The sequence below is a fragment of the Uloborus diversus genome, chromosome 3 (genome assembly GCF_026930045.1).
Source record: "Uloborus diversus isolate 005 chromosome 3, Udiv.v.3.1, whole genome shotgun sequence".
NCBI classification, from domain to species: Eukaryota; Metazoa; Arthropoda; class Arachnida; order Araneae; family Uloboridae; genus Uloborus; species Uloborus diversus.
In genome coordinates, this window is record NC_072733.1 from 84,702,605 (window position 1) to 84,726,290 (window position 23,686).

The following is a 23,686-nucleotide window of genomic DNA, read 5'->3' on the forward strand; positions in this document are numbered from 1 at the left end:
GCCATTTGGACAATTTATACTTTATTTTCTTGATAAGATACAAAATTGAAGAACTTTTCAAGGAATTTCAAAAACTTAAATAATTTTCAAAGACTCTCAAACAGTTGAAATAATTTGAAACTTTTTATTTACACTTTTCAGAAGTTGATTGCACAGTCTTACAAAACGATTATAACTTTGTAAGACACACCCGTTTTAAGTTAAAAATAATAAATGCAACGAAATATTTCTCGAAACAAACTTTTTTTTTTCAATCACAAGTAGTGCAGAAAATTAAAGAGAGTAGAGTAAGTGTTATTTTTTTTCTCATACTTTAAGGTATTAACAGTACGCAGTAGAAGTAAGAAAAAAAAAAAAAAAAAAAAAACAAGCAATAACAAAAGAACTTCCATGGTACTGAATTCGGCATTAAATAAATGCAAGACAAGAAACATATCAGTCACAAAAATGATCTCGAAAATTATGCTACAGAAACGCGAGAATCGTGATTTTTGCATTTTTTACTCAGGATGTATCAAGGAGCTGAATTTGGCACATCTTGGTAACAAGATACTCGCCTAATCGGAAACTAGGGGCCCAGCCTTTCTGGAGTCCCCAGCTCGAAATCAGTACAGTGTAAGTTTTATAAGAGTTTTAGGGGGAGGAGGGCAGGGTCCTGCATAAAGGGGAGAAAGGACACCTGTTGGCCCGGGCCCGAGCTTAAATGGGGTCCAATATTTTTAAACCTAGGGTTGAAAATATGGGTAAACAATATGGAGGGGGCCAAAAAAAAGCATTTGTGACAGCCCCAAAATTTCTGTGCACGCCTCTGGAAGAGGAAGTGCACAGAAGTCAGTTTGGTAGACTTGAAAAGTCTACCGAACTGACAAAGGGCCTGCCTTGACCCTGGACTGCCCTGAATTGAATTGGGAAAGAGAGCAGGAAGTCCTAATTAAAGGTCTAAATTTCAAGCGTGCCTTGCAGCTAATGAGAACTAGAACTGCCTTTTCTGTATTTCTTCAAAATATTATGAATTTTGAATAGTAGCAAAATTAAGAATTAAAAAAAAAATTGCTATTTTCCTTTTCTGACAATAGGAATTTTAAAAAAAGAAAAAAAAAAAACCTTCTTCTGTTTCACGGTACAAAACATTTCGGGCCCCGGGGGGGGGGGGGGCGGGCCCGTCAGGCCCCCCCTCTGGATACGGCCCTGTTCACGGGTGTTTTCCTTATTGACCACTGAAAATGCTGTGACATCAAACATAGATTTCGATTATTTGATGGACACATTTGCCTCTGTTAAAGCCAGAAAGAAGCCTTTTTAAAGCTTGATGTCAGAATTAGTAAGTGTTTTTTTTTTCAGTTTTAAATTGTTTTTTAACTCTTTTTCGCCTTAAGAGGCAATTTTAACTGTGATTAGTTTGGTGACTATCAAGTGTTTGGTATTCAAATCCGAGATTTCCTTTTAAATGTGGTAATGTTCCTTTAAAATGTAGTTTCTAGTACAATCGGCTTCTAGTATAAAACATTGACTTTAAAATTGAAAGGATTTTCTCATGGGGGGGGGGGCAACAAATTCTACTCAGGACCTGGGCACCAGTTTGGCTTGATCGGGCCCTGAACTTAACCCTGATTTAACTTGAGCTTCGCAGAGAACTAATTATTGTATTTTAGACTTCAATCCTTTTACATCCGAAAATAGTACAATTATTGAGTTTGAAAACTATCACATCCTTGTATGAAATGGCTTTTTCATTGCAATAAACTTACTTTAAGGAAAGTACCGTATTTGAAACAAACATTTGATTTATTATTTGAAATTAATTTAAAAATAATTAAGTAATAAAAAGAAGTATGCAAACATTTCAACATGTTTTGCAGAAAATTGCTTGCTGCATTTCAGATTTCAATCCTTTTGCGTAATTTATTTATTATTATTTTTGTTAGATATTTCGAGGAACTTTTCTTTTCAGTTTTGTTTCAAAACTGAAGTAAAATCTAGCTTAAAAAGTTTTTCTTCTCAAAATTGAAAATTGGTTTTAAATGTGGGAGTTATTTTTATCATATTAGCCTAGAATGCCTTTTTATTTTAATTTATTCTTAATGAATTATTGATAAATCTTTTTTGCAGACTGAACTTGAATGAAATTAGCACTTTTGTTTGATCATCATTTGGAAAAAGAGAAATAGTTATTTCAGAATTTCTAATGAGATATTTGGATGCCTCACCTGACAAATTGATTAACTCCATAAAACAAAAAGTAGATAATAGTTATGAAGAAGATGGTGTTATCTATAAGAGTAAATAGGCCCTCGTGTTACATTTTCTGCCATCACATGTTCAGAAAGATACTGAATCCAAATTTAATATAAATTCACATAAGCATTGATAAAAGACTATTAAAGCAGAAATGAGAAATTTTTTTTTAAAGTGGAGTTAATCGATTTGACAATTGAGGCATCCATTAAAAAATATATATAAATAAATGAAAAGCTTTCATTTTCGCATGTTTTGCAGAAAATTGTTAGCTGTGTTAGAGGTTGCATCCTTCAGAGTGTAGAAATCTTTTTTTTTTTTTTTTTGAAGTATTTTATCAAAGCCTGCGCTACAGACCTCGAATTGCTAGTCAACATTTAGTCAAATTTTAAAAGTTTTTGCCTTATCCCAAAACTTTTAGCAAAAGACTTCAATTCAATAAATTTTTAACGGTGAATTTTTATGTTTTTTTTCTTTTTTTTTTTTCACTTCAATCAGAAAAACTGGAATAATTTTATAAAAAATGCATTGTAAATGCTTATTATTTTCACTATGCAGTTTACACTTAAGTTTAATAAACACTTAATAACAATGCATTTGACATAGAATTCCTAATTTATTCTTTTTTTTTATTACAGAATTTCTAATAATAGTTTTGAGGATTGAGGAAAAATCTTACTTCTGTTTTTTTGTGGAAATTTCTATGGAATTTTATGTTAACCAATATTTTTGCCTAATTGGAGTTTTTTGGCTGTTATGGTTTTATAGCATTTGGCGTGGTGACAAATGCATAGCGCAGGCTCTGTTTTATCATACCAAACCACTGTAGAAATCATGTTGCTATTTTCCTGGCTTAGAATGAATTATTTTTAATAACTTTTCTTGTTTTGCTTATTAATGCTCACAGTATTTTAGATTTGAAAGACTGAGTTATTTGATTTTTATTTGTTTTTAAATTAAGATAGTATTTTGAAACACAACTTATTTGTATGATATTTATTATCGCTGTTTTTCAAATGGAGAAAAAAAGAATATTTAAAAACTTTAAAAGATAAGCCAAAATCAAAAAAAATAAAATAAAAATAAATAAATAAAAATAAAAAAAAATAATGGTTTGCTCTTGATCTGATACATTAAGTAATTTAATTTCAGTTTTTCAACCATTAATGAAGCATTTTTTAATACTAGATTTAAAGTAAAATTTAAATTTTATATGTTATCAATACAGTATATTTTGTCCCCCCCCCCTCCTTTTTTTTTTTTTTTTGCATTTTTTGGGAGAGAGGGAGGGGTGAACCCAAATTTCTTCAAATTGTCATCATTCAAGTTTCTTATTTCTAAGGTTGTTATTGGGTTATACTTTTTTAAATTCATGTTAATTCTGCTGTCCAGTGTTAATCTTAATAAATGGACCTATGGGTTTTTACTGAGTATTTATAAGTTGTAATTCATGTGGCAGGGTTTCAGCTGAATATATTCTCTTGGGCATGTTTTCTGGGAAAAAATTAACTAGACTACAGATCAGGGTTACCAGATTTAAGAACGGTAAATACGGGACAGGCTTCTAAGAGTAAAAAGGGGGGGGGGATATTTTTTAAGGTTGAGGGCAATTACTGGATATGGTGTATTTTTAAGGGTTGCTTTCCGATGTAGAATGTTTCCTCATGAAAAATTTGAGAAATTCAATCGTATCAAAGCATTAAACTTTACAAAATGTCGCCGATCAAAGTATAAAAATCGTTTTCATTGCGATTGCCGATGCATGCGCAGGGGTATATTTCCAACATTAGTCGATGAGCAAAGAGGAAGTAATCATTGGTCTGCCGCCCATACCGAAACAAAAACCAAATTGAAACGAAAATAATTTTTGCGTTTGCTGCCACATAATTTTCTTTTTGCTCTTTTTTTCACATTTTTTGCTTTAATTATTTTTTTTCCTTAAAATAATCCCTTGTTTTGTAAAATATTGTAGTAAGCTAGAATACGGGACTTTAGTCGTCCCATATGGAAGTTCCCCGGGACGCGGGACATTTTTTCAAAATACGGGACTGTCCCTTGAAATCCGGAACGTCTGGCCACCCTGCTACAGATATTGAGCAATTATACATTATAGCATTTATTGTATAGAATAATGTTAAAACTTGAATTTAACAGCAAGTATTCCTTTTTGTTTCTGAACCCATAATGCAGTTAAGATTACATTGGTACCATTTACTAGTTTTGCTGTTTATGTGCCATGTTTCTTTCCTTTTTCCTTATAAGTTGAAATAGCAGTCTTCAATTCAAATTTGCATCCTGAAATAAATGCTAAACACCCAGGCACGCACTCACCTTGTCATCTTACTGATCTTATCAGAGAAACGTCGGTGAATGACTTGAAATATAAAATTAATAAATTGTGTCTTGAGTCTGAAGTTAACTAGTAATAAAGTAAAATGTATTCTTTTGTACAGATTCAATTTTCACTCCTTTGGCATGTAACACAGTCAGTGCCTCGGCTACAATTGTTCAGCAAACTTTTTTTTTTCAAATATATTATGATTTTTTTATACAATACTTACAAAGTTTTTTTTTCCATACTATTAAAATATTTAATGGATTAGTCAAATTTCTTCTACCCGAAAAGATGTAAGGCTCATGCCCCTGGGCTACTGCAAAATAAACCTGAGCTTGTCTACTTTTAGTCTCTTTTTTTATGGTTTAAAGTATCTTTTCTCTACTTTTTTGGGTGCTTATTTTGTTCCTAGGCCTGTGATAGAGATTTGTTAGAATGAACTATAATACTCTTACCGGGACTGTAAAGAATGGGATATCATTTCATAAGCCAGGAACTATAAAGTCATGCTAGGTAGATGTCAAGGGCTCTTTATGTACTCAAGATTTAACTATTTTAGGATCAGTTTCATTTATCTAAAAGGGTAAGAACATTATGTATTTTTCTTGTGCTCGAGTCTATGTTCGAACCTGCTTTCTCTTCCCGGAAGCTGTTAAAGCTCCCTATCCAGATTTTCTATTCATGCGTCAACTGATCAATTATCGGAATACTGATCCAGAAATCAGTAAAGTTACTCTCAAAATTTTTTAAAACCATAGCTTAAATATGGCTCACGAAACTATGGCTCTTTTCTTATTAGGTGATATTATTCCAACCATGGTTAAGAGAATTATGACTCAAATTATGCTAGAAGCTGATAAATATTTTGTAATACCTCTTACAAACTATTTCTTAACTGGATTTTCTATCGGTTCCGATTTCCTTAACAAAGACTTCAACTTGCAAGGATGAATTTGTATATTATAAGAGGAATACAAAAACTGGACAAAACAATTTTTGTGAATGATGCTGCAGAAAGAGGTGTAATATTAATTAAGGAACACAATAATATTCTCACAGAAGATGGAAGTGAGAGGGAAAAAGTTGTTTCACAAATTGTTGCTAAAGACCGTAAAAACTGCCCTACTGATACTAAATCCTCACTTATGAAAAAATGATGTTCAACATTAGTTTATTTTGTTATGTTTTGGTTCTATAGAAATTTTTTGTCCTAATAAGATGCATTCATTCTCTAGAAATTGTTGTGATGGTAAAGAAAAATTCAATTTTTAAAAATGTTTTATAAGATTTCTAGGACTGACTGAACTTCAAGGCATTTGAGGCACCCCTAGAAATTGTTCGATTGAAGGGAAATTTTGAACAGGCTGTTCTTTTGTCCATTGGAACAAGGTAAGAGGGTGGGAGCAATGAAATTTTAACTTTCGAAAAATGCCCTATAACTAAGAGTAACCTAATGTATATAATAAAAGGAATTTGAAAGGAAAAAATGTCAAACTAAAAGTAAAAATCCAACCTTACACCAAAACCTCCTAAGACTTTTCAAAAGCAGGCAGTTATCCAGAAAGTGAAGTCTGATCCTAAAAGAAAATCTTTCGACTCTTAGATACATTGCATAGAAACTAGGAATGTCTTTCAGTCTTTGTAAGTTAAGTTATTTATAAAGATTTAAAGTTAAAAAAGATGTCTAAATGTAAAGTTGATCTGCTGTTGCCAAAGCATATTGCTGAAAGCAGCAGTGCCCGGGGGGGGGGGGGGGGTTATGACACAAGCTCGCCCCCCGGGGGGGGTATGGAAGCTTTTTATTTTTTCTTTTTAGCATGAAACTTTTTGAAGGGAAAAGTATTTAAACTTATCTAATAAAAAATAGATGCACAAACAATACTTTTTGCCATAGTCCTTCCAAAATTTGATAGCTGTCGCTTTTTCAATAAAGACAACCTCAAAGTTGGGATGGAGTCAGTGTCCGTTGATAAAAAGGTTCGATGGTTTGATTTCTTTTTAAATTTATTATGGTTTTTCTAGAAGTTGAACATTTCTGTGTAATGAATATGTGTGGCAGCAATGAGATTTATGGGGTGCAGAAACAGCTAAGGTAAAAGATTTTTATTGCTTAAAATTTTTCCACTATGCTCTAGCTTTTCCTGGATTCAATGGTACCGAGAAAATTATTAAAAACTATTTTGAAGTTAGCAAATAACATATTTTTTAGTCCAGCAGTCCCGGGACAAGCGCCGAGGACTTCTGCCAAAAGGTGTATTTTTTTTTTCTTCAAGAATTTTATGATCAGCTTTTAAGGATTTGTGTATAATTTTTTTCAGTCTTTGAGGAGGAGAAGGGTTCGTGAAATTGTGTCAGATTGTGACAAAGAAAAGTGGTATGGTATCTGAGAAAATAGAAAGGTGGTAAGTTGAATTGTGTCCCTTTGAGATAAAAGGTGGAGAGCGGTCAAAAATATTGAAAACAAAGTGTGACCAGGGGTTGTGCACAAATGATGTCATGCTTTGAGATACAGGGACGTAACTAGAAGGGGGTAAAGCCCTCGAACGGAGAAGAAGTATCGACATCGTTTTCCCCTATTGTCTGGTGCCGCTTTCAATTCTTATTGGATGTGACCGATCACGTGGGTCATCATTTGACATCTTGGGGCCAAAATCTGAGTGCTTACCGGTCTTTTAACATTGCGTTCTCGCTATTCTTGCTCATATTTATTTATTTGTATATTTATTTCTTCGTTCATTTGAGCATCTACTTACTGTGCCGTAAAGTGCGTTAATTGGGCAGGATCGGGCACCAAATTATATCGTTTACCTAGAGGGAAACGAAATACAGAAAAACGTAAAATCTGGGTGCATTGAATCGGCAGAGATGACTTAACTTCTTTTATTTACCCCCCCCCCCCCCAGTGTGTATCCCTGTATAACTCAATGATTTTTGTATATATTTTTAATATTCAAACTCACGTTTTTTTTTCAACGCATCGTAGTTTAAAATATTTCATTCCTTGAGTTTTTACTTTTTTACAGTGAGATCTTGTTCATTTCTTCTTTTAGGATTATTTTAACAGAATATTTTTTTGCCATTTTTTGTTTTTCATAAAGTATTTACTGTAACTTTTCCGTGTAAACACGAATTTATTAAATGGCCAGATCCTTATTTATTTACTTTTCTTCAACAATAGCAATATATTTGGCCAAAATTTAAAGTTTAAATTATTTCAGCGCAGTTAATATTTAAAGCTTTATGATCAATGTTTCTATTTATCTCAGATCTGTAATCTGAATGCTTGTTTAGTGAATTCGGGGAAAATGGCAGTGAAACGAAAGCAACATTTTGAAACAAGCAACTATTACTTTTATGTTTAACAAAATTGTAAGCATGGATTAATGTGCAGTACAAAATCAATAACGCGAGTAATTAATTCATCTCTTTATATGTATTTTAAAACTTTTGTTTAAAATCTTAAGCTAATTTATTACTTTTACGCTATGATTCTGTGAGTTAATATGACAAATGTCTCCTTTAATTCATTATCATTGACATTTAAAAAAAGAAAACAATCAATTATTCACGGACATTATGTTGTTGAGAGAGTTGATGGTGTATAAAAACATTTATACTAATCCAATATCTTACATTTTAACAATTTTGCAATATAAAACTTGAAACACTCACTGTATTTTGCTGTTATTTTTAATGAACATGCTACTTTGACAACATTTATTTTATTTTATTAAAAGGCAGAAAATCTTACTTTGCATTTCATTGCGTTACTCATTCTAAGTTTTATTTAAATCCACTTTGTGTAGTGAAACTTCAATGCTGAAGACGATTGTTTATATTTTAAGTAAATGATTAAATATAATTATAAGTTTTCAAAGAAGAATTCAATCCTTGAAATAAATAGCGAAAGTTTGTTTTAATCCATGAGTTTTATGGATGAAAAGAAAGCCACTTTATTTTTAAATGCTACATTGTTTTAAATTCGAAATTTCATTTCAGTTTAATAGTAAAAACTTATGTTCTATACAAACTGGAACTGCAAGTATTATATTTATATATTGGTTATGTTACTTTAAAATTCAAAGAATCAGTAGTTTAAACCCTTGTAAGATTCAGCTTAATTTTTTGTCTGTACGATAAAAAAAAATCTACTTTTTGGTTAATAAAGTATATCTGCTGCGATTAATCAATGGATGATTAATTATTTATGCTATTCTGATAATCAATACAATCATAATATCTATTCTTTCAACATAAATAGCCTACTGCCATGCTTTCGGGCAGGCCCGTGCTGGCCTACCGGGACGCCGGGACGAATCCCGGTGCGCCCTCCTCTTACGGCGCCCCTTTCTTCATCTTTTTCATTTTGACTGCAATCGTCAAAACTATATTTTTTGAAGCCACAATGAATGAAAATAATCCAATTTAATAAAAGTATAAATGTTTCAAATAAAAACTGAATACGGACGCAATCCAGAGCAGAATCTAGGGAGAGCATGCCGAAGCTCTTGCCCCCGCAGGGCCTGCTCAAGTACTTTTGTCACTCCAGGCGATGTTGACAAATGCCACCCCATGAGCATCGCTCACCGCTACATTTTGAGCTGCAAAAAAAAAAAAAAAAAAAAAAAAAACGAAGGACCAAACTTTATTTTTTTTCTTCTCCTTTTTTCTTTAGATTTTGCCATCCTGAAATTTGCCGCCCCTAAAATCTGCCGCCCTAGTCGGTGACACAGGTTCTAACCTAACGTCCCAACATGTAGCCTGAAATTTAGTTTTTAAAACTGAAATTTGTCAGAAAGGATTGTGTAGCAAAGATACCCTGAAATTGCGTCGTTAATATTCCAATTTGGAAAACTTTCCGATGGAGATCTCCAAATCCTCCTCCCCGTGTTTCTAAAATTAGCCTAAAATTTAATTTTCTAAACTTCAATTTTGAAAAAACTGCGCCCCCCCCCCACTGAATTTTTTAAAATCAACACGGAAAACTGAAAAATTTTAAAAGTATATGAGAAAAGAAGAATTTAAAAATTTCAGAAAGTGAGCAATCGAATTCTTCCTTTCTAAAGATAGTCTAACTTTGACTAAGTTTCGAAAACGCAGAGCCGGCCTTAGCAGATGCGGGGCCCGATTAGAGAAATATGACGGGGCCCTTTACAGAACGGTGATACAAATTCTAGAAGTGCCGAAAGATTTTTCTGATTCGGGCAAGGATTCGAAACTGCCGCAATTGTCTGTCTTCCTTCAAATTTCTACATCACATTTGATTTTTGCATCTTTTTATTATTACTAGTGTTCGCCCAGTGGCCGAAATTCAACCATATTCAAAAATGAATGTTTGAGAAAACTTGTATGAATTTAACTATTTCCAACATTTTTATTTCTACTCTTACTCATGTTTACTGCATATCTGAAAACATAAAATTTTTATAGGGACACACAATACTAAAGTAATAATTTATTCAAATTTTGCTTTTTATCTATTAATCTCAAAAAAAAAAAAAAAAAAAGGATGAAAGGGGATAATTCGGTAATAGGGTCGTTTCTGAAATTTTCAAAGTATTTTTTACTGAAAGAGGATGCTTAAAAACAAAGATTTTAACCGTTTTTTAAATCATTTGAAAAAATGTAATATTTTTTAACAACTATTTTAATCGGTGCGCAGATTGAAATTAATTTTTTGGCACCAAAAGCGATAAAAAGCCACCATTGATGCCTTGAGCGCACAGCGCAAATTATCATAAATCGGAAACGCGGTTGATAGCAAACCGTAAATATTTAGCGTGGCTATGGAGTCGCGCGCCAATGTACATCACTTATAACGTCATAAAGATCACGCCTTATTTCCAAAATTGGACATTCAAAAAAGTTTTAACAAAACAACTGTTGAGAAAATAAAAGTTTTTTTCTGGCTCAACATTTTTTTTTTCTTATTCTGTCTATTTCAGTGACTAAAAGTAGTACTTTTGATTGAAGGAAACAACCCCATTGAGAAATTAGTGTGGTAGACAAATTGCTGACTTGAATAATTGTATTTTGGATATCATGTTGCTTTGTGCCTATGCAAATAAATATTTCCCTAGTCTTTGTTTACGTATGCAAAGGAAAAACATTTTTCGCGCTGGCATTGGAAACAAAAAAAAATGAAGGCAATGGATAAAAATCACCAATTATCCAATTTTCGAAATCTTCCCGTATAAAATTCAGTGTCAAAACTCAATTTATACATAAAACTTCTGTGTGAACAATGTTACTTACAAAACTTCTACTATTATTGAGTAAGTTGCTTCTTCGTCATTAGAAATACAAATTCCCACGTATCAAATGAACAAAACTCGTGTCAACATATAACTGTCTATTCAAAAACACTGGGCGTCGTAATAATAGTACAATTTTTTAAAAAGGTCGACTTTGTGATTTGTTTATGGTTAAGGGCGGTGCATAACTGATGTCACACTTTTCAACAATTTCGACCTTCTCCCCCCCCCCCCCCTTTATCACAATGTTTTGCACTTCACTATACCCGCTCTTCCCTTTGTCTTCCCTTTGTTTTTCATAAACGTTCCTATTAAAAAAAGGCTTGTTGTCACGTTCTCCCTATTGTATGCTCCTCTTTTCATGTCTTTCCTCTCCCTTGTCACCAACTGTTACTATTTCGTGAGCCCCACCTTAAAGCGGGACTTTATTCGTGGACAATCAGTATTTTGTGGCAACCGTATGCAAATATATATTTCCCTACTCTTTGTTTTCGTATGCAAAGTAAAAGCATTTCTCGAGCTGCAATTGGTGCCAAAAATTTGACGTCAATAGATGAAGAGCGCCCGCCAATTTAACAATTATCGAAATCTTCGCGAATGAAGTGATATTGCAAAACTCAGATTATACGTAAAACTTCTGCATGCACAAATGCTTCTTCTATTAAGTTTCATATTATTGAGTAAGTTGCCTTGACTTCTGCCGTTAGAATAATTAAATTCTAAACAGTAAAATGAAGGAATCCTACTTGCTACATTGCAAAATTGTCCATTCGAAAACATTGGATGTCGCAATAATAGTGTAATTTTAAAAAAAAATCGTGTTTGTGATTTGTTTACGGTTTAGGGGAAAACTGTCAAATGCACTTTTCAAAACTTTTGATCTCTCTCTCCTTTGTCGCAAAGTTTCACACTTTACCATAACTTCTCTTCCCTTTGCCACATATCACTCTTTTTCATAAACGTTCTTAAAAAAAAAAAAAAAAAAAAAAAAAAAAAAAACTGGATGTCCCATTCTTCCCATTGTATGTTCCTCTTGTCATTTATTTCCTCCGCCTTGTCATGAACGGTTAGAATTTAATGAACTCTACCTTAAAGAGGGACTTCATTCATAGTCAGTTCCTTGCAAATTCTCGTCCTGGCAGTGGTGCCAAAATGGATAAAAATCGCCAATTTCACAATTATGGAAGTTGTTCTGAATGAAATGATGCCGCAAATCTCCCTTAATACGTAAAACTTCTGTACAAATAATATTTTTTGTAAAAGTAGGCATGATCTTGCCGTTAAATATAAAAGTTTCCAACAGTCAAATGAACGAACTCGACTTATGGCAAAATATAATTGTCCATGCGAAAGCACTGGACGTCATAATAATAAGCCAATTTTATCAAAAGTTTCAACTTGAAATCTGTTTGTGGTGACAGCAAATGCAGGTATTATTGGGAGCTGGAACTGAAAGTCGTCCCTCACTCCGTAAAATAATTTATTTAAATATTAAAATCGCGAAAACATAATCAAAATGAAAATATTTTAAATGCCGGTAGTTACCCAAAAAGCCTCAATAATAAAAACAAATGCAAGTATTCCATTTCTTTATTGGTGAGAATTGGCAACACCACAATATTATCCAGCAATTTCTTCACGCTAACTATGTCGCGTGAAAAAGCAAATAAAAATGAATTTTTACTAACTTTTAATTGCTTCTAGCGCTGTTTCTAGCCAACATAGCGGGCTTCGAGTTAAACCAGGTAGAACGTGTTTTAAAGCAGTTTTCGCGAGTTTTCTAACCATACCAAACTCGAAGCATTAAAATACATTTTTCGTGTAGGAAAAGCGGTTTAAAAAATGAATTAAAACTTAATGTTTTACGCTTCCAACAATGAATTTCAACAATGGAAAAGGGATAAAATTAAAAATTTTGAGTTCCGCTAACTGAAAAACGCCTATAATTTTTTTCTAGTGGATTTAGGTTATTGGACTTTGGGCGCCCTGACAATTTTTTCGTTAGGAGTGTTTTTAAGGAACTTTCCAACCATATCAAATTCGAAAAAAATTGACCATCCGTTCGCGTAGAAAGAGCCATTTAGGACGAAAATGCGTTTTTTTATTAATATATCCGTTAATTTAGCGTTCGATTTAAAAAATTTTTATTCATGACACTAAAACTCGGCAATAGCTACCGAACAAAAAAAGAATGAAGGAAATCGGTTCACAAACAGAAGAGAAATCGGTACCGAAAGAAAACAGCTTGCCTATTAATGTATAAAGATTATTATTATTAAAGAAATGAATGGATGAATGACCACAAAAATAAATGTTAATTTTAAGAACGTAAGAAAAATAGCTCTGAGAATATTTATGCTCAATCACATGCGTTTGGTGCACGAGAAAGGAGGGGGGGGGGTGAAAAGAAGTGCGGGGGTTACGGAACGCGCCCCGGCTGCTGATTTCTTGTTCCTTTTTTTTTTTTTTTTTTTTTGCAAAATTGGACTATATTGTGGTATTTTAACATAACTGATTAAATTAATTCCAAAAAATGTGGAATGTGGCCTCCAAAACCGGGATGGATGGCCCCCGTAGACTTTCTTCTTCCAATTCAAAGTTCGATTATCTTGAAAAAAACACTAGAAAAATCCATTTAGCTAGAATTTTATTTTCATGGAATAAATCAATCCACCCATAAAAAATCATTTTTGTATCGATCATCATTGTGCAACTTTGAGAAAATCAGAAGTGACAGGGCAATTCTCTTCACCATTGAAAGTGAGCGGGCGGTTGCCTCCCCCCCTCTCGTACGAGCCGCCTACGCAATTTACAGCTTAGACGGGAAAAGAAAATGCACCAAAATTTATCAGTTCAAAAAAAGGAATTTTAGAGTATATGCAAAAAATCAGCCGTCTTTGGGATGTCAGAAGTGGAACGGAATTGCAGGGAACGGGGGCTCTCTTCTCAGGAAATTTTTCGAAATTGAAGTTTTAAAAACAAGTAGTTTTGGTACGGAGACAAGGGTTGAGGGGGGGGGGGGGCGTTAGAGGTCAGATAAACCACCCACGGTTCCCGGAAGAGTCTTCAAAGATGACGTCTAAAATCGCAAATTTGGACAATTTTGTGTAAAATGAAGGGAAAGGAGTAAGGCGGAGGTTCCCCGCCTACCGAATTATTTTTAAAATTTAAGATAAGTTTAGATTAATTTTGGTAATATAGTCGACGCTCGATATAACGACCATCTCCGTCCTAGAGAAAGAGGTCTTTATAACGAGTGGTCGTTATAAGAGTTATAAATTTAAAAAATGTACACCGTCATCATGCACGCCCAAGTAAATGCCCAAATTTTTTTTATCATAGGAATTTTTGGAAAAGTCGTGTGCAAAATATTATGACAGAATATTAAACAAGTTTTAAAGTAGAAAATATAGGGAGGAAAATGTTACACTCTTTCAAATATGCTACTACTACTACTACTACTACTACTACTACCACAACAATTTCTGAAGATAAAACCCGAAACAGAGGTCTGCCTTTTTAGCAGACGTGATTTTTGCAAAACATTATTTTCTGTTTCAGATATAGGTGATAAATTGTGTTTCTCTTGCTCTCCAAAGAAACATTTAAAAGTCCCTCGAGAACCCCAAATCTTTAAAAATAGTAGATTCAAACACCAAACTACCAATACATCTGTCAACTCCCTTTTCTTAGGAATCTAACATTTTCTCGATTTTTCTTCCCATTATTTTTTCTGTGCTAGTTGTGGTGAACGGTAGTCACCCCCACTTAAAGTTGGATTTGACATTTAAAACTTCAGGCAGATGTCCGTAAACAATAATCAATGTCATTTTATGCTACAAATTTGTTTTTTGGAAAGAACACAAGAAATAGCGTCCGCTGATTAGGTCGCTGTATTGGATTAGACGATACAGAACGGTCGTTATAACGAAAGCAAATTAACATAGAGTTTATAGGAACAAAGTTGGGACTTTTACCACTGGTCGTTATAATGGGACGGTCTTTATAATGTGTGGTCGTTATAATGAGCGTCGACTGTACTAGGGAATTGAGGGCTCCTCTCAGAAATTTTTCCGAAATTTTAATCTCAAGGTGATGTTGATGAAAATAGAGATGAAAGGAATTTGGTGAACTCCTATCGAGGGCTTTTAAACGCAATTTTAAACTATCATTGGTGACGTTAGGGGATTCAGTGACTCTTCGAAAATTTTTCAATATTGAAGCGTTAAAAACTCAATTTTTAGGCTCTGTTTGGAAACGATGGAGGAAAAGGGAAGAGATTCTTCCCTTAATTTTTTTCGAAACTGAAATCAATTTTATGCTATCCATGAGAAAGAAGGGTTCGAGAGTTCTCTCGTAGTAGTATTTTCTAAGACGGAAATTTTAAGCTATCGTGCTGATTCTAAAGAAAGGGATCATTAGTTAGGAAAAAGGTTTCAGAGACCTTTACCAGAAAATATTTTGAAATTTAAATCTTAAAAATATTATTTTAGGCTGCCTTTGGAGCAGGGGCGTGCACGGGGGGAGGGGAAGAGAGATGGGACACCTGTTGGCCCGGGTCTGAAGGGGGTCCAATATTTTTTAAACTAGGGTGAAATATAGGGGTAAACAATATGGAAGGGAGGCCCGGAAAGTCATTTGTGACGGTCCGAAAATTTCTGTGCACGCCCCTGCTTTGGAGACGTTAGAAGAGAAGAAAGGGAGGAGAGTGGTGAAATTTGTGAATTTTCCTTCCTTGGAAATAATTTAAAACTGAAATTGGATGATGTAATTTTAGTCAGTTTTTTGTGATAAAGTTGAGGTAAGGTTGGGCATTTGAGTAGCCTCCTCCTGATTTTTTTGAAATGGAATTTTAAAAACGCATCTTCAATCACGTTAGGAGATATGTCAGGGTTTGGTGGCTGCCCCAAGAAATTTTTTGGGCTTGAAGATTCAACTACTTTTGTATTTGCACTTTTTTTACATAACCTCAAAATTTATGCGGAAAATTCAAAAATCTGACTTTTTGTTTTTTTACTTTTATCTCCCACAAAAAAATTTTTTTTTCACTAAATTTAATGAAAAGTTACCTTATTATGTCCCAAATACACTGTAATTTTTTGGATTTAAAATATTTATTTTTTCTCCTTATTTTCATTCAGTAGTAAAAAAGCATCAGAATTTTCAATCAAAAAATCTCACGTCAAAATATCTGATTTTTTAAAAAAATCGGAGCAAGATTTTTTTTTGTTGGAATCTCTACTTTTTAATGGTATAGAAAACAATACACAATACTATGGAAACTTTTCGCAAAAAATTAAGAAAATAAAAAAACTCGAATTTGAAAAAAAAAAAAAAAAAATCATCACTATGCAAAATTTTAGGCTACTTATTAAAATTTGCACTTGAATTACACAAAAAAGGTATATAACATTTATTTCGTTTAAAAAATACTTCATTCATTTTAACAAAACGCTTTATTATCTTGTTATATGTATCAATATTTAATTGTTAACTATAATCACGTCCTTTACTTATCCATTAGTTTTCGCTTCTTTGATGGCTTTTCTTCATCGTTATGCTCAACTATTGTTCTTGATTCCAGTAGATCTTCGAAATTTTCTAGACCATCATCATTTTCGTCTCCTATATTTTTTCCAGTCTGCATTAGTTCTTCATCCCCAATTTCATCTAAATCATTAACTTCCTCGTAGGTTTTTACTTCCACATTGGCGCATTTTTCAGAACCGTAACAATTTGAACATAGACTGCAGTCACCGTCTAATGGTGGATGAGAAGGGTAAAACAAACGCATGCTGAAGCTTGATTTTTAATTATTGTAGTATATTTTTATTTTCGGTTTGTGTCAATGTAACATGGAAAATTTAATTTTTTTGGTGTAAGTAAAGTGCAAATTTTAATAAATAGCTTAAAATTTTACATAGTGAGGATGTTTTTTTTTTTTTTTTTTTCAAATTCGAGTTTTTTTTATTTTCTTCATTTTTTGCTTAAAGTTTCCATAGTATTGTATATTGTTTTTTATACCATTAAAAAAAAGAGATTCCAAAAAAAAAACTTGCTCCGATTTTTTAAAAAAATCAGATATTTTGACGTGAGATTTTTTGATTGAAAATTCTGATGCTTTTTTACTACTGAATCCAAATAAGGAGAAAAAATAAATATTTTATATCCAAAAAATTACAGTGTATTTGAGACATAATAAAGTAACTTTTCATTAAATTTAGTGAAAAAAGAATTTTTTTTTTGTGGGAGATAAAAATAAAAAACCAAAAAGTCGGTTTTCTGAATTTTTCGCATAAATTTTGAAGTTATGTAAAAAAAGTGCAAATACAAAAGTTGTAGATCTTTTTATTACCAACAACTTTGTAATTCAGTTTTTTTCGATAGGACTCTTAGTTTTTCCTGAAATCGTGATAAACCGTTTCCCCCCTTAAACCCCCTACACCCCCCCTTCCCGAACTCAGCTCGCCCGTATTTTATTTTTCCTATTAATGTTATTAGATTTTCTTACCTTTCGAACTGGTTTTATCCTGTTCTAAATTTTTTCGAGTTTTTACCATTTTCAAAGCTATTGGCAGTGGCCTATTAGTGTTAATTGTGTATTAAAAAAATTGTCATTGCTGCTGAGTTCTAAGATTTTTTTATCAACACAAATAAAGAAAGTAAAAAAAAAAGTGTAAATATATAAATGAAATAAATTATAAAGATCGCTTTGGAGATTCCTGAAATTTTGTAGTCTCGGGGGTAAGTTTCCGCATTGCCACTGTGATAGTAAGATCCCGTATTAATAAGGAAGTATCAACCTATCAAATATTTCTATTTTAACTATTGCACATTGTTGACAGGCTTACAAAACACAAAAATTCACCATGGCCGGATTTTTAAAACCAACGATTGACTTTTATGAATTTTTTAAAGAGCGATGCGCAAAAAAGAGGTGTGGCCTAAAACGTCAGCAGCTGACGTCATTTCCATGTTCCGATCGGAGCTCCATTTCCATGCCGTGTTGCGCCTACCAGGAGGTGAATAGGACTGTATTTTTCCGCTTTTTAAAAGCATTTAATCAGCATTTTTTTTCATCATGGAGCTAGGATTCACGAAAGGTCAATCCAATAACCTTCCTTTAGTAACGTCATTTGTGGTGTTTGACTTTTTTCGAAAGGACGAGAGATTTAATATCCTAGAAGTACGGGGAGTGAGACACCAAAGTTTCACCATTGTTATTCTTTAAAATTGTACGTACATATCCGTCTATATTTGCAGTTCATATTATTCGCATTAGTTTCCCTTATCAAGATTGATCATTTCCATTTGTGTGTCGATGGTTTTTTTATCTGAATATATAAATTACAATGTAAGAGCGCTATTCCAGTTCTTACTTTTACATGCGAGAAAGGTCTTGTAAATATAGAAACGCTTCTAGGTGACAAACTGAAAATGTATTTTTAAATTATCAATTTGTATTAGTTAAAATTTGAAGATAGTTTTAATGTTAAAAAGAAAGTATTAATAGTTTTTGCATTGTTATTAAAATGCTAATAGTAATGCATCTGTTACTTTCTATTTAAGTTTATTGTGCAGGGTTTATAATCCTTTGTTGGCTTGCATTTTTTTAAAAATATCTCATATGCTTATTAAACATTTATTTATGAACAGTTGTAAACATATATTTCAAACTGTATTTCTCACTTGACATAGTTTTTAATTAAAATGCAGTGCAATATTTTGAAATTTTAATTAATAAACACACTTGAAAACACTTCTTTCGAAGATCCTGCTTTGACGGAACAATAACAAATCGCTTGTGAGGAGTTTTTTTAGATGTAGATACGCATCCAGGAACGAAGCAATACTTGTAATTGATTCTACTAGCCATGACAAAGAAAATCAAATTAAAAACAATATCAGAATGCATTAAACCCTACAGACAGCAAAGGATTTTCACTACCCTTTTATGCGCGCTGTTAGAAGGCTCTTGTTTTCCCGCGCCTTCCCCCAAAGATCGCCAAGCACTTCTTTGTCCTAGCCAACTCCGCCTCCTCGCAGTGCGCAGTCAAGTCAGTCAAAGGATTGATTTCGTGAACAAGCAAATGACGTCACTCGCGCGTGAACTTTAAAAAAATATTTAAAAAAAAAGTTTTAGTCGTATCGTAAAATTTTTTTGGCAGATGATGTTCATGTATGTTACTCTATCATATAAAAATAAAATTAGAAAATCGAATACTTCCCTATTGCTGATAATCATTAAAAATTTGTACTTTAGTTTCCCACTACCTAGGCTGGCTGTATGTTTTATTTTTTTCTTCTGGAAATTTATCTGATACTACTAGTTTCAGATAGGTTTCTAGGGACAGATGTTTGCCTACTTTAATAGGGATGCAAAAAGTTTCAAGGAACTCCCCCTACTCCCTTAATCACACTGAAAGTAGCTTCATACCCCCAGCTTAAATATCAGAAGTATATAATTATTATTATCAGTTAAGTTCATTTGAACTTTCTATTTTCTTATTGATTTTTGCGAGAGAAAAAGAAATAGATCGGGACCCCTGCTAACGCGGGGCCCCATTGGGCTCTTTTGCTCTAATCAGCTTAAGGCCGGCTCTTCGAAAACGTTTTGGGGGACTCTCGAATTCCCTCCCTGCGCCCCTGCCCCCTTCGACCTAACCAAACAAACCCTTATGCTGCATTTCTAAAACTTCAAAGTCAAACAATAACCGAAGCCGAGACGTCGAATCCCAAGCATCAGCAAAGATAGTGCAAAGTTACGTCTTAAATACTTATATTCAATACAATTTGCAGTAAAAATCATCGAATCCTATTCCTTTCCCTACCCAACGTCACCAAAGATAGAGTTCAAAATGGAAAATTTTCTAGGAAAAACCTCTTAATTTTCCGCATTCCTTCAACGACATACAATTGCGTTTTCAAAAGTTTTATTTTGGAAAATGTCCTGGAAGGGTTCCCGAATGCCAAAAGTCACGGAGCTTATCTCATAGTAATTTCAGTTTTGAAAAATAATTGGAGGGAAACATCAAACCTTCATTTGCTAAAATTAGCTATGTTTGACGTCAATTTCGAAAAACTCTCTGGGAGAAAATCCAGATCCTTAAATTTTTTTCCACAAAAGATTGACTTAAATTAAGTTTAAAAAAATTTTGGAAATTCGTTCGATCTGCGATTCTTTCTCCCTCCCCTACCCCTTGTCTGTCTTTTCTCTGACATTTCAAAGGCGGCGTAAAATTGGCCTTTTAGTACGTGTAATTTTTTAAATCTATCTTTCGTTCCAAGTAATAAATTGCACAAAAAGGATTTGTTCATTTACCAAAGGTTTTATAAATCCACCTTAGTTCTTTTTTCTTTCTCATGTTAGTTAAACGTCGATATTTATTTAAATAAAGGTGGGTAAGGAAGGCAGCTTCAAGTCAAGACATTCCCAAGAGTAATGCCCCTCTCTTCCTAAAAATTTCTACACAGACAAGTTTCCCTTGCCCTCCTCCCTTAAAGTTCGAATCCGTATGGTCAGACCTGAAACAGAAATGGATCTACGAAGAGAGATTGGGGAAGAAAAAATTCCGTGAGAAGGCCACCGAAACCTCTCATTTCATAACTCAAAACATCGTCTGCAACGGCATTTTCACGGTCTGAATTTCTAAAAATTTTCGAGAAAATCAGCCCCCGAGACCTTCAGCTAATGCCACCGAAGATAGTCCAAAATTTTGCGTTCTGGAGCTTCTATTTCTAAACATGGCCGAAAAAGATAACTTGAATTGAATCCCATATCTTCCCCTGCATTGCTAAAGAAGGTCTAAAATCGCGTTTTTAAAACTCCAATATCGAAAAACTTCTAGGGGAGGAAAGATCACAAAATTTCTCCTCTCCCTATCATTTTTTTTTTTCTAAAACCTCGTTTTTGAACTTGAATATCAAACATTTCCGGCGGTGCTAAACCCCATACCTTCGTCTGACGCCATCAAAGATGACCAACAGTTGCAATTTTAAGGATTTATATCTCTTCTATCGAAACGCGAGGATCGTTTGAAATTGCATTTTGAGAACTTCAATAACAAAAAGTCACTGAGGTGGAGTTCTCGAATTCAATTATTTCTCATGGAACTACTGAAAACGGTTAACTTCTGCTTGTTTAAAATTTTAATTTCGAAAAATTCTGGGGGAATGCCCCAATTGCGTTTTTGGAACTTAAATTATGAAAGTATTCCAGGGGAAGTTCCTAACAACGTCTCTTCCCGTAATGTCGAAAGATGGCCGGTGACTGCGTTTTTATGGCTTCAATTTCAAAAAAATTCCGAAGAAGAGCTCTTAAATTCATATTTCCCTCTTCCCAAACATCATCGAAGATCGTCTAACAAAGCTACGTTTTTGAAAGTTCTGTTTTGAAAAATTATGGAGGGGAACATGCCTGAACCCTATCTCTTACCTAACGTCATGGTCCATAAAAATCCCGTTTTTAGACCTCAACATTGAAACATTTTCAGGAAAGGTTTCAGAAATTCTCATTTCTCTAAAATCACTGTAAAAAAATGTCTAAAATTGTGTTTCTAAAGCTCCAATATCGAAACATATGTGGGGGAGAATTCTCAGGCCAATGCCTTCTTCTAACGCCATAGATGGCTCGCAATTTGGTTTTTTGGACTTAAATTCCGAAAATATTCCGAGGGAGATCCCCCGACCCCCTCCCCTATTTCACTGTTACTGAAAGTGGTAAAAGATATGTCATCCTGATATTACTACTTTCCATTTATAAAAAAACAGTACCATTAAGTATTTAATTTATTATCAATTTTAGCTTCCGAGTCCTCATACGAATCCATGGCTGAACGGTTTGAGAAAAGTTAATGGATCCAGAATACTGTTGAAATTCTTTGTTTCATTCTTGTCTCTCGAAACACTTAATCTTAATTTAAAATCTTTTAATCACATACGCATATTGTTTTACGAAAAAAAAAAAAACGACATGCTTCATTCCTTTTTTTTTAAATTTATTTTTAAAGGTCACTCTGTCCCCCCCCCCCCAGATAATGAATTAGTTATATCCCCCTCCCAATTACTGTAAGGATACACCCCTGACTTGAAAAATCAGGCGCCCCCTAGCTGGTCTTTCCACCGCCCTTTTTGTGTGCCCAGCACGGGCCTGCTTTCGGGGACGAGCGTAAAAAAATATTTCGCACAATGGTCGAGAATTATTGTTAAACATCTTTTCACATTAAAATGCCTTAATATCAAATTAGTTTCCTTACCAAGTAAAAATTTAAAAAAAGTTAATGTGCATTCAAATCTTTTGTTATCTCGAAGAATCTAGGAAGATTTATTAACAAGGAGTTACTAAGAAACCACTATTTCATCATAGCAGGCATAGGAAGACAGCCGGTGTTTTGCCCCAACATGGCCGACAACTCCCCGTGTCGCTACTTAGGAGAAGGATCCAGGGCTTTAGAAGGGGGCAGACGGGGCTCGTGCCCCGGGCGCCAGATTTTGGGGGCGCTAAACTGACTAAATAAATGCTTAAATTTAATTTTTTTAAAAAGGACAAGTTATTAGAAGACTCCCCCCCCCCCCTCCCAAAAAAAAAAAACACGCTGTGCAGGCGCTGGCAGAAAGTGTGCATGGTTTAATGTGGATAAAAAATGGGAAGGATAGACAGAGAGAGAGGGAGAGTAAGGCGCAGTAAATAGCATGAATGTGTTTTCTCAGAGTGACCAATACTTGTTATATCTTATCTAAGAATTTTCCTCTCGGAGGAGGAATATGGGAGCTAAGATGAGGGAAGTACACACCAATACAAAACAGCGGAAATGCTCAAATGTCCTTTTTTTACAATTAAACGTCATAAAGCCTCTCAGGTTTTACAATGACGAGAACTTGTCTACCCCACCCCAAGGGCCTAAGGGAAAATCGTTACACTGTTCCCTTAGCCGTAGCCCATGGCTTAGGAATTGGAGCCACTATCTTTATCCAACAGAACATTTCTCTAAATACATGAAATACAGCTGGAGGTGATGTTTTCCACCTCCAGCTCAGTTAGTCCTATGCCGGGCTGATGAGTGCTAATAAGCATGAAACTGCAGTCCTCGGCTGGAATTGACTGAACTGGCGGTGTATTTCGTGTATTTCTGCCTTAGCCCTAGCTATAGGGCGGTAACTTACTGAACATTTCTCTAAAGTCTAAAGAGTATCTTCTCTAGCTCGTACCACGAACTTTTTTCTGCTTTTTACTCCGTTCTCAAGATATTTTTTGCTCATCTTGTATAGTTTTAAATCAATTTTAAGGTATGTCGAAAAAACTATTTGAAGCTAAATTCAGAAAGAGAGCGAAAGACCACGAAAAAGAGACCCTCAACAATCTTCATTTTATTTATCATCGTGGTTAAATGCTAAAGACGTTAGGAGAGCAGATAAGGCATTGTTTATATAATTTGAATGATGAAATACAAATTTGTTGAATTTTATAATTTTACTCATTCTTGGAAAAAAATCTCGCATTATAATAATGGAGATTCAATTTAAAGTTCGGGAGGCTGGCAATTTTTCTTTAGAAAATACTAGGGTTATTTTGAGGATAAATTGGACTAAAACGATAAATTTTCGACTTAGTTTCAATATTTTTTTTTCACCCACACAATATTTTAAATATGCTTAAATCATCAACGTCAATCAATGTGTCAGAAATCAGCTATTTTTTACGGCTCTAAACTTGAATTTTTCTTTGGTGGATGCATATTTATAATTACAGTAGAACCTCGTTTATCTTGCTCCCGTTTATCTAGATCTCCGGCTTATCCAGATCAAATTTTTAAAGTTAAAAAATATATTCACTGAAATGATATAATTCTAAATTAGGATAGCC